The sequence below is a fragment of the Spinacia oleracea genome, chromosome 2 (assembly GCF_020520425.1).
Source record: "Spinacia oleracea cultivar Varoflay chromosome 2, BTI_SOV_V1, whole genome shotgun sequence".
NCBI lineage: Eukaryota > Viridiplantae > Streptophyta > Magnoliopsida > Caryophyllales > Amaranthaceae > Spinacia > Spinacia oleracea.
Genome location: NC_079488.1, coordinates 9,802,523 through 9,814,431, shown reverse-complemented (window position 1 = coordinate 9,814,431; position 11,909 = coordinate 9,802,523).

Below are 11,909 nucleotides of genomic sequence, written 5' to 3'. Positions count from 1 at the left end.
AGATTTAGATTACTTGAATCCTAGTAGACTTCTAATTCCATTATTCCTACCCTATAAATATGTGATGGCTTTCACAATTTATGAACACATAATTTCAAGTATTCACCTAGTTTTAAGGATTCAAACTAACGATAATATTGCCTCAAATATTCGAATATTCATAATACCTTAGGTGCAATTCTAGTTAATTAAATCTAAGGTGGATCCGAACGTGTTATGGACTATCTACGGAGGGACGACATTTGGAGTCCTAAACTTGTTCTTGTTCGGTTCGGGAGCAGCCAGGGAGGGCACGCTACAAAGATTATGCATCCTAAATTATGCTAATTGTTATGTGGCAATTAATTTGGATTGCTGGCTTTATGGTTTTTCCGCATGAAATATATATGATTTATATGTATCATAACCTAACAGTGGTATCACGAGCCTCTAATTAATTCCATAATAATTAGTTAACATGGTTAAATTTTATAAATTTGCAATGAATTAAAAGGGGTGATTAATTTCGAAAATTTCGTTTTTTTTGTAATTAATTGCAAATTCGTGCGATTATTTAATTATATGTTCGCAGAATTTTCGGCAGTTTATTCAATAATGGTCGGAATCGTATAATTTTATAGTGAATTTCGCATGTAAACGGCGTTTTAAAATTTTGACTAGAATCAAAGTTTTGATGCCAAACCCAGAATTCCCAAATTCGAAGCCTAACTATGACTTTTTGGAGGTTTTAATTTTTCGAAAGCAAAATTTGTAATTTTTAAGATGTTAATTAAATATTTGCGATTCTTGTTTGTAAATCTTGAATTTTTTATTGACCTACTGTATATGTTTAACAAATTTAAATGCCTAAGCTTGTTAATTATACAACCAAATTTGTAATTGTAATTAATTTGTTGAAATTCGAATAATTTAGAATTTGATTTGTTTTTCAAAATTAATTGACAATTTAATTAGGAATCCATGATTAAAAACCACCATAAAAATTGTTAAATTTGATAAATTTTACATTTTTATGACCTAAACTTGAATCCATGATAATCGGAAATTAATTTGAATAGTAAATTTTCGATTTTTCTCCCTAAATTTATGAAATTAATATGTTTTATTAATTTGTCTATAAATTTGAATCAAAAAGTTTTGATTTTTATATAATCCGCTCATAAATCTTGCACGCACAAAGCAATGGACGCTACGTGTTACCCTTAAGGGGTGTTGTACAGTGCGGGCATGCGACGACGATCAAGGGAGCTCGTCGCCCATGCGATACGAATGCAGCGAGCAAGCAAGCGTGGCATGCGCGCAAGGCAGTGGGCCTGCCTAGGCGCTGTGTGCTGCGAGCATGGGCGGATGGGGCGAAGGGGCAAGGCACAAGCGAGCAGGCAGGCGCGCGCGGGCAGCGAGGGATGCCTCGCACCAGCGAGCGCTACCTCCCCCAGTGAGCGCTGCTGCGCCACAGCGAGCGAGCTGCTGCTGCGCCTAGGCGTGGCTCGGCTTGCTGCGTCTAGGCGTGGCTGCTGCTCGTGCCTTGCTGTGCGATCAATCGAGGGGCGCTGCTGCCTTGTGAACTCGACGGGGCATGGGCGCAAGCCCATGGCCTCGTCTTGATCCGATTGATGCACTTTGAATTTAATTTTAAAATTTTAGTTGGAAAACGATTTTAATTAATTTTTGAATTCGTAATTTAATTTTTTTTCTCGGAATTTAGTTTTGAATAATCTAATTATTATAAATTTTATTTATACTAATTATTTTACTAAAATTAAAACCTTGATTACATTTAAATTAATTAATTTAATAAACTGAAAATAAATTAAAGGATTCAAATAATAATTTATATGAGCTTTAAATTTTAATTAAATTTGTATGTTTCCGGTTAGACTAGGAAATACAATTTTATGTTTAAAATTAGTAAAGCATGTAAATTTATTGGTTCAAGTGGGAGCGTTTTGGTCATAAACTCTTGATTAGGTCTACATTTCAAGGTTAAAACAACTCGATTAGAATTAATAAGGATTGAATAATTGGTAGATTATTGGAACCCTTGATTAATTGTTGCAAATATTTATGTGATGCATAATATATTCTACTAACCAGCTATGTGGGCCATTCATTGATAAATGAATGGGTGAATGGTATATTGTAAATGTACTGTTTTGCAGGTTATGGAAAGTGACTAGTATGACCCAAATAGGATAGAAAATATGGTCTGAGTGCCATTAATTTGAATGTAAAATTGGTCTAATGCACCAAAGTTTTTAATTTAAATATGGTCTGCGTACCATCAAATAGTTGTAATTAGTTTAAATTATAGCTTATCCTATTTTAAGAAAATGGCGCCTCCCATGGTGAAATTCAAGACGGAGTTTCCAATCCATTTTCAAGACGGAGTTTGAAGTTGAAGCTTCAAGATGAAGTCGGGCCATACTAGATCACATTTATATCTTATGCATGCTTTAAGTTATTTACTGCTTTAAATATGTCTTAATTATGCATGAGATTATGGCTTGATTATGTTGCATGATTCAGGATTTTAGTTCACTTAAAATCTAACCAACATAGTAAGAGCCTTAAGTTCCAAACTTAAAAAATTGAGTTAAAAGGTGCCATGCCAAAATAACACTTACTTGGATAAACCTTTACATCAATCTTAGTAATAGTTTTCCGCCTAAGCGAGGTGTTACTTATTGATCCTAAAGGGGTAAGGTACACAAATAATTGTGAGTACATGTTAGTTTTGGTGAAACTCAATGATATAAGTAAGGAGTCCTTTTATGTCGTGGCAAATGAGATAGGTTTACCTAATAAGTTCTTAGACGTACCTATCAACCAAGAGTAGTTTCTAGACTATTAGCAAAGGCATTGCTTACCTAAAATATTTTAGAATTGAGTCTAAATACATAATGTGCTTAATTCTTCAATGATTTAAGGATCTTGGAATCATTTTATTCACACCTGCCGGAACACATAACTTGAATAAAATGCTTAATAAATAATAAATTATGCATGTATGCTAGAATTTAAGTTTATTAAGAGAAACTGTGAATGGTTATTTATTTGTTTATTCTTTTTCAATTGTAGTTTTAACTATGGCAAACAACAATCAAAACATCATCATGGGTTCTGAGCTTATGGTCAAGCTGAACCTAACAAATTTTCTTGAATGGGAAGCTAAGCTAGTTGAAGTACTCAGACTCAATGGATTTGAGTATGTACTGTTCAATCCAATGCCAAGCTACTATGCCAGAGACATGACCCCTGAAAGACATGCCGCCTGGGATGCGGATCTCAAAAAGGTTATGAGTCTCATGCTGAACAATATCCCTTATGAATGGGCTAGGAGGTTTGTAGCTTACGAACCTTTTATGCTCATCAAGAATCTGAGGGATATCTGTCGTGGAAACACGGAGGACAGGGACCTAAATGTCCATGAGTTGATTGAATCAATGTCAGGCCTGAAGGTCAGTTCTCATAACAGATGTTTTAGGAAGGAAGTCCAAGAAACACATGTTCAGGTCCTTCGCACTAAACAAAGGGTGGGCATTCCACTAAGGTCCATGTAGACCATATGCTTTCAATAATTGATCGATTAAGTCTGCTAGGAACACCAATAAGCGAAAGGATGGAAGTCTCTATCTTGCTCAATTCACTGCACAGTGGGTTTGGTCGCTTTAAGCAACTATACCTAAGTGAACCAAGAGAAGAAACAGTTGCAGAGTTTGTTCACCTGGTCAAAAAGGCTGAGATAATACTCGACTGTGAACCAAGGATTTACTCAAGGCTAAAGGGAGACTCTTCGAGAAAGGTGGAAAGTCCAAGGGCAATGTTGAGTCAAGAAAGAAGACAAAGTAGGACAAATCCACATCAAGATGTCTTTATTGTGATGGGATTGGCCATTACAAGAGAGAATGTCCAAAGCTTAAGGAAGATCAGAAGAACGGAACAGTCGTTCCATCTTCAGGTATTTTCGTTATAGATTGTATAGTTGCTAATTCAACTTCTTGGGTATTAGATACAGGTTGTGGCTCACACTTATGTTCCAATTCGCAGGGACTAAGAAGAAGTAGAAGGTTAAGCAAGGGTGAAGTCGACCTGCGAGTGGGAAATGGAGCACGGATTGATGCATTAGCTGTAGGAACTTATTATTTGTCGTTGCCCTCTGGGCTAGTTTTGGAACTGGAAGAATGTTTCCATGTTCTAAGTCTTACTAAAAACATCATTTCTGTTTCTTGCTTAGATGCTAAGTGTGAGGGGGTCGAAAAAGCACGAGGCTAATGCATGACCTCGTCCCTCGTGGGCGTGACGTTGTCAGATCAAGTGTAGTTAGATTTCCTGTGAGTTTACACCCAATCGACTAGTAATATAGGAGTCGCCATTCGGTTTTTAACGACAATGAGAAAAACTGACAAACCCGGTTATCGTGACCTAAAGGGAGTGCAATTATGTTCGACCACGACGGCCATAGGTTCCCTTGTGATCCCTGGTGTGGGGATCTCTCAACGTACACCCGCAGGGCAGAGATTGAGAGTTCGGGGGACTGTAACTACCGAGAGGAGTGCTCATCGATAACTCCAGAGGCAGGTTATCCTTACTAGCTCAGCATAAATAATTGAAGGGACATGCATTAAACTATTAAACTATTCTGAATTGATTTTAGCAATATGCAACACATAATACTAAATCGATCGTGATTATCTTATTTAGATTGATTTAAGGTACCTAGCATGATAGTTCAATTGTCCAAGGTATTATTTTTATTAAGCGTGATAGATCAATCAAATTAATAGTTTAACAATTTTATAAAAGGGTGATGAAAGCGATTAAATCATGCGAAGGGACACATTACGACGCACCCTTGAGAGGTGTGTCACGGTTCTCAGAAAACTAACCACTTGGCTTTGCTATTTCTCCTTTTATTTAACGAATCTCGGGTTTCTAAGCAGTGTTCCAGTATTTAGGCTTAATTCATCAGCTACAAGGGACAGGATACGTTCTGTTCGACTTTTGGGTCGATTGCGACAGAACGCGGGATCAATTTCGCAGCGTGAGGCTTAGGCTTAGGGTTGGAGTCAATACTCAAATTATGAATTGTGTGTCCTCTTCACGTCGGTTTTGAGGCTATATTTATAGGGAAAGAGTTTGTGGAAAGATAGATCTTTAGAATCCGAATCCAAAAAGAATTCGGAAACAACAGGGCCCCAGGTATTTTCAGCGCCCAGGGCTGGGCGCCGAAGATTTCGGCGCCCAGACCCATGCGTTGAAAATAGGGTCTGAGCCGAGCTTTTTGTCAGATTTGGACTCTTAATCACGGAGCTTTTGAGACTTTATCCGAGTTTCTTAGTGCGTATCAACTTATGACGGAATGCGTCTGGGCCCGTTACGAACTCTAGGTTCGTTAGGAATTTAATCGATACGTAACTCTTATTTTCGAATTATAACAGGAATAGAATTCCTTTTGCCAATTCTATCTCTTTTAGAATTTATGTTGGAGTGCAACACCTAATTCTGACAGGTTTCTATCTTTTATGACTTGCCACTTTTAACAACTACCCATTATGGCAATTAATATTTTTAGCAGGTTTCTATAAATAGCAGGTTTGGCTGAAATGAAAAGGGTGATCAAGATTCGTTATTTTATTGGAGATGCGTTGCCAAGTGGAGATTTATGTTCTCATCATCGAACCTTCCCTTTCGGGAATGGGGACAAAAGTAGGTGTCTACAGTTAGCCCCCACTTTGACTGAGTCTTGAATAAGACGATGGTCAAAGTATTAGACGGAGTGCGTCATACAAGCCATGGTGTATGTGACCTATTTTGCGAGGGTCTCACGAGCCCCCGAGTGATAACATTTGACTTAAGGGTCATCACTTGAAGTGTTAACACATTCCTCACGTGTCATTGGAATCTGTTAACCAATAGTATAGAAACTCCCTCACTTTGTCATTGGAAGTATCTAAAGATGTATAGAAACTCCCTCACTTTGTCATTGGAAGTATCTACAGATGTTTTCGAAATCAAAGCTATAAAGTGTAACCAGGCCTGGCCAAGCCCAATCACGAGGTAAAAATATTTTTAAAGATTCTCATTTTCAGGGTTAGCTAAATGAGAAAACCCCCTTGTTTTTATAGGACGTAAAACGAAGGAAAATCCAGTACATCACTCTTTTTGGGAAAGCGGAAAACCAATCCTTTGATTTTTGGAAAAAGGGAAACTATCCTTTGATTTTTGGAAAAGGGAAACCATCTTTTGATTTTTGGAAAAAGATAAACCATCCTTTGATTTTTGGAAAAAGATAAACCATCCTTTGATTTTTGGAAAAGGGAAACCATCTTTTGATTTTTGGAAAAAGATAAACCATCTTTTGATTTTTGGAAAAAGATAAACCAGGAAAAGTTATCGCTGCAACGACTAAGGACCTGCGCGGTTAGTGACGCAGACCCCGCCCGCTGAAGGTGGGCCAGCCTGTCCGCTGAGGGTGGACGCCCCGTACGATAGAAGTGGACGAATCTGTTTTGATGTTTTTGAAAATAAGGACCTACGCGGTTTGTGACGTAGACCCCGCCGGCTGAAGACGGCGAGTGTAACACCCCGACAATTCTCTCTTTTCTAAAACAACATTTTAATATAAAACGTAGAGAATTATCAAGGCATTATCGCCCGTGTGAAAACGTAACGGCTTATTCAGAATTTTGCAGCGGAAAACATAAAACTAACTTTAGGTTTATAAATAATCGATTACATAGTTAATCCCAAAACCAATCAACGAAAATAAGATCAACTAACAAGTTTAAAGTCCAATTAAACAAACCCAAGTTAACTTAGCAAATCAAAACTAAATACAAGCTCTCTATTCCCGATCCCAATGATGCAACATCTTCAAACCTGCAGATGGACAATGCTTATTGATCCTTAGAGACTGCTCACCAAAGATTGGGTCATCGCAGGATCAATAAGGCATAGCCATGATCAACATGCACAAGCAAAAGCACGAAATCAGCAAAGCTGAGTACTACATACTAAATCAATAATAATCCTAACATGATTCTATTAAACGAACAATCCTAACATGGTACTAAATAAAACATAAGCAAGGATAATCAAGATATATTGACTTGAAGACTATACTTGACTGAACTAGACCTTTGTATCATTAACATTATTTTAATTGAAATAGTCAATGGACTGAGTTGTCTACTAGAAACTTCTTCTTCTTCACTAAGGAAGACGAGGTACGGGCGCGACTCCGTAAACCCCAATGACCTGCGATATCGAGGGACTTTTTAAATAAAAATAGAACCGGTGATCAATCCGGCCCCAGAAAAAGCCATAGGCTACCCATGACCCCAACTCCTGATTGTCCGTCACTTTAGACGTGCACAGTCTAAAGCTATTGCTACTCATTTTCACTTTACATGACTTAACTTTTAATACTTGGTTATGACTCATCAAACATAAATATTATATTCAACAAGTAAACACAACTTCTTTTATCTTTGAATTAAACCAGTGATCACAACATTCAACCAAGAGTCAATTCCAACTATTTTAATCCTTCCTTTATCCATATTTAAAAACCTTTATTAGGTATAAGGTTCAACTACCAAACAAGGTCCTCGGCCCTTATAAAGTAGTGAAAATCTAAAGAGGAACAACGATCAATAAAGATCTAAACCAATATTAAATAATATAAAGTTCCACAAAACCAACATGCTTGCATCAATATTCCATGCTAACATGATTCAATTCTTATTAATAAAGTTCTATGCTCAACGCATTATTTCAACGACATTGAACATGAAATTCCAACATAAACAAGTTCATAAATATATTCATCATATTCTCAATACAACACACATCCAAGCACACGGTATGTACGTACCTTGTGTAAACAAACTGATAGGTCACTTTAACGAATTCAAAAGTCGCCCACAAAGAATTCTCCGCCTAAAAACAACCAATAAAATTCCCCAATCAATTTCTAATAATTTACAGCAACACTAACGTACTCTAAAAATATCCTAAACATATTTAGAACGTTCCCCAATGACAACACTTAGCTACTAAGCCTCCTAACATAGTGATTACTACACTAATGATCACCAATTATCATAAACTCCAATAAAGCATCTCTTTTTTAAAATTCCAGCAATATAAAATAGTTTAAAACTTCGCCAAACCATAATTAATATGCTTAAAATCATAAAAACGATAACCTTAATAATTCATAAACATCATACCATGATTTTAAAACTATTAAAACCTTAAAAATTCATGCTTTAAATACTTAAAATCATTATTTCAATTCAATTACATAATCTGAAAATTAATAATTCAATCATGCAAACCTATAATTATGAAATTCATAATTAAATCATAAAGCTTATAATTTAAATTCAAGAAACGTAATTTAAATTATTAAAACATTATTAAATTCATCATTTAAACATATTATGCAAATCTGAAAATTCTAATTAGATCATAAAACATATAAATTAAATTCAAGAACATAGTTTCAAATTAATAAACTTAATTAAAAGATTTAAATAACTTAAGGTTTAAGAAATAACCAAAAGGAGAGAGAACAAGAAGCTGCCGGCGGACAATGTGGTGAGGCGGCGTGAAGGTGGTCTCGGCTGCGCGGCGGCTAGCAGGTACAGTCGGCGGTGCGGTGGCGCGAATCGGTGTAGTGAGTGAAAGAAGAAAGCAAGGAAGAGGATTGTGGGGGCTAACTGGCGGGACAACAACGCGATAGATAGGTTGGGCGGTGGCGCTCGGCGGACGCCGATCAGGGCAGTGCGGTGGTTTCCGCGGCTGGTGGTGCGTGAGGTGGTTCTGGTTCGACGGCCAAGCAAAACAAAAACAACCAAGTTCAGAGATTGAACAATGAACGAATTGAAAAACGAATGAGAGGAGAAGGAGAAGAAATACCGGGCGACGGAGGAGGAGTCCGACGGTGGCGCGACGGCGGTTGAAGGGAGAAGAGAAAAACGGCAGTGAGGGAGGAGGGTTTGAGGTTTCACGTGATTGCAGGGGAGAGAAGGGGTTTTGCTTTTTTTGTGTTTTTTTTTTGTTTTTGGTTTTTACGTGCAATTGAAAGGAGTAAAGAGCTTTGGGCTTTATCATTTGGGCTTCACCCGATTGGGCTAGATTGAACATTTAGTCTTAGTATTTGCATTCAACACCGCTTATGATTGTTTTCTAAATTCGACCGTGTTTTCGTAATTCAAATTCTTTTCAATATCGAATTCTTAAATTATTTTAATTTCATAAATCGTTGAAATATTTAAAACGTATAAAAATAAATATTCGTTAATTACATATTTATTTCTAAAATTCGTAAATTCTATTTGAATATAATTAACTATATGTTAAAATATATAAATAATGTTTCTAAATTTATGGGGGATTACAATCTACCCCTCTTAAAAGAAGTTTCGTCCCGAAACTTGGCAAGAAATTTCCCACATTTTCCCCAAAAGCTTTTATTTTATTCTTACTATAGAAGTACTTGTGCCACCTATGTGCACTCTTTTGCCAACTCAAAGTTGTTTGTGTTACTCATGAACACTTTTTCTTATGCGGAGAATCTATTTGCTTTGCATCAACTTGTAAAATTTGCTAAAATAAGCATAAAAATGCATAAAAATGCCATAAAATAGGTAAAAAGCGCGAATTTCTATCGCATTCTACCCCCTTAAAGAAAACGAGTTACGCCCTCGTAACTCACCTCAGGGAATAGCTAACCAAAATTTTCTTTCGACGAATTCTATCCTCAAAATTCCTATTTCACTAAAACTACTAACTTTAGTCTTTTCACAACAGATGATGAAACAAAAGAACAAGTCACCACGAATTAAATAATGCTTAACTTGCGCGGAGTTAATAGAAAAAGTACCAGAATCTATATCGGCAGATCGTTCATCCTCATTCTGATTCATCATGTACAACTTTCCTGGAGCCTTATTCGGGTTGTTGTGATCATTTTCAGGCTTATTATAGTTCTCTTGATTGTTTTGTGCCCCTCCAGGCTTTAAATTTTGACCTCCAGACTGGTTAAACCTCACTTGGTTTCCACCTCCATTACTATTTTGTTCCTTTCTGTGCTTAGTGAAGCACTCATACTCCCTATGCCCCCTTTTCTGACAATAGTTGCAGGTCACTAATTCTCCTTTGCAGTTCTTACCAGGGTGATTGTTACTGCACATCTTGCAATGATGCACTCTCTTAGATTGGTTCGAGTTGTTGTGGTGCCCCTGATTGTTTCCTCCTTGGAAATTTCCATTTCCATTCCCATTTCCGTTTCTATTCCTTTTAAAATTTTCTTGGTTACCCCCAGCATTAAAATCCTTTCTCTTTTCCCCAATTACCACAGTTTTCTTGTCCTTTCTAGACTGCAGACCATAAATATGAGCAGCTCTCCCATACACTATGTCTAGGGATGTAAATGTTTCTCCACCTAATCCCAATTGAATTTCATCAGTCAGTCCTTGCTCAAACCTTTGAGCCTTTAGATCCTCAGTAACTACCACTTCCGGTGCAAACCTCGATAAAGATATAAACTTGCTATAGTATTCAGCAATAGTCATATTCCCCATCCTAAGGTTGATGAACTCCTGCGCTTTCTGCTTTCTCATAAAAGGAGGATAAAACTTCCCCCTCAAGGCAACAATAAATGAATCCCAATTGAATCCCTCGACAGCACTTAGTCTAGTTCCATTTTCCTTCCACCAAAGGTCGGCCTCATCTTTCAGGTAAAGGACAGCTTGACTTACTCTCATATTCCCAGGGAAACCCACAGCCTCAAATAGTTTCTCAAATTCCCTAATCCAGGTTTCCAGGAAGGTTGGATCTGCTTGCCCCTTGAAATACGGTGGCTTAACCTTAGAAAGTCTTTCAAACATTTCCCCTGCAGAATCAGGGCGCTCAGTTCTCTCATGAGTTAGCTTTTCCGCCAAGAGGCGAATCGCAGCAGCTAGATCATTGTTGTTGGCCATTCTAGAACGCGACCTGCAATTAGTATACTCTACTTTAGGTTTGAAACATCACTTATACGTTATCCCATACAATTTAATACTTGAATTGACCATAAAGATCGCCTCACCCAACAATGTTCACATTAATACACATCATTTACGAATGCACAACAATCGTTTACGAAGGTGCAACGATCGTCTATAAGATGCAATAATCATTGAAAAATAATCACCCTTAATAATTCACGAAAGACATTTACACACTACACATAAGGCATAACATTTTGAATCATATTGGTTATGAGGGTCTAGATTGGCCCTCACTTCCTTTATGTACTCAAATCATTTAATATTTTTGTGGCAATTGAATTGATCCACAATTCACACTGAGTATGCAACCAATAGGAAGATTAATCCACGACGTACTACCTAGAGGTTGGGGTATTATGGAATCCTCAAAATAGAATAAAGAACAATTCCTTGAAAACTTTAACTTTTATTGCTAACTCCATAGAGGTTTATTACATCCTTGAAAATAATAAAGAATATTTCAAACTTCAATAAACTTAAACCTTAAACAGTTGTAGCTTTGCTACTTATTCTTTAAAACATAAAAGAGCTAATTAACTATTTATGACTTCAAAATATTTGTGGCCTTTTGCCTATCCATTGCTCCTGAAACATGCGGAGTGAAATTTAGATCTCAAGATCATCGAACTCTTCTCCAGGGTCTTCATCGGGGTCTTCCTCAGGGTTTGCATCTTCACCCATGTCTTCATTTTGATTAGGCTCACTTGCCATCTCCTGTTCACTTTCGAGCTCTACATCCGAATCACTAGAGATCTCAATGGTTGGCTCATGAGCCGCTGGGTTAGGATTCTCTGCCTCAACACCTACATTCTCATTCTCCACAGCTACATCATTTTCCTCTAGGTCATT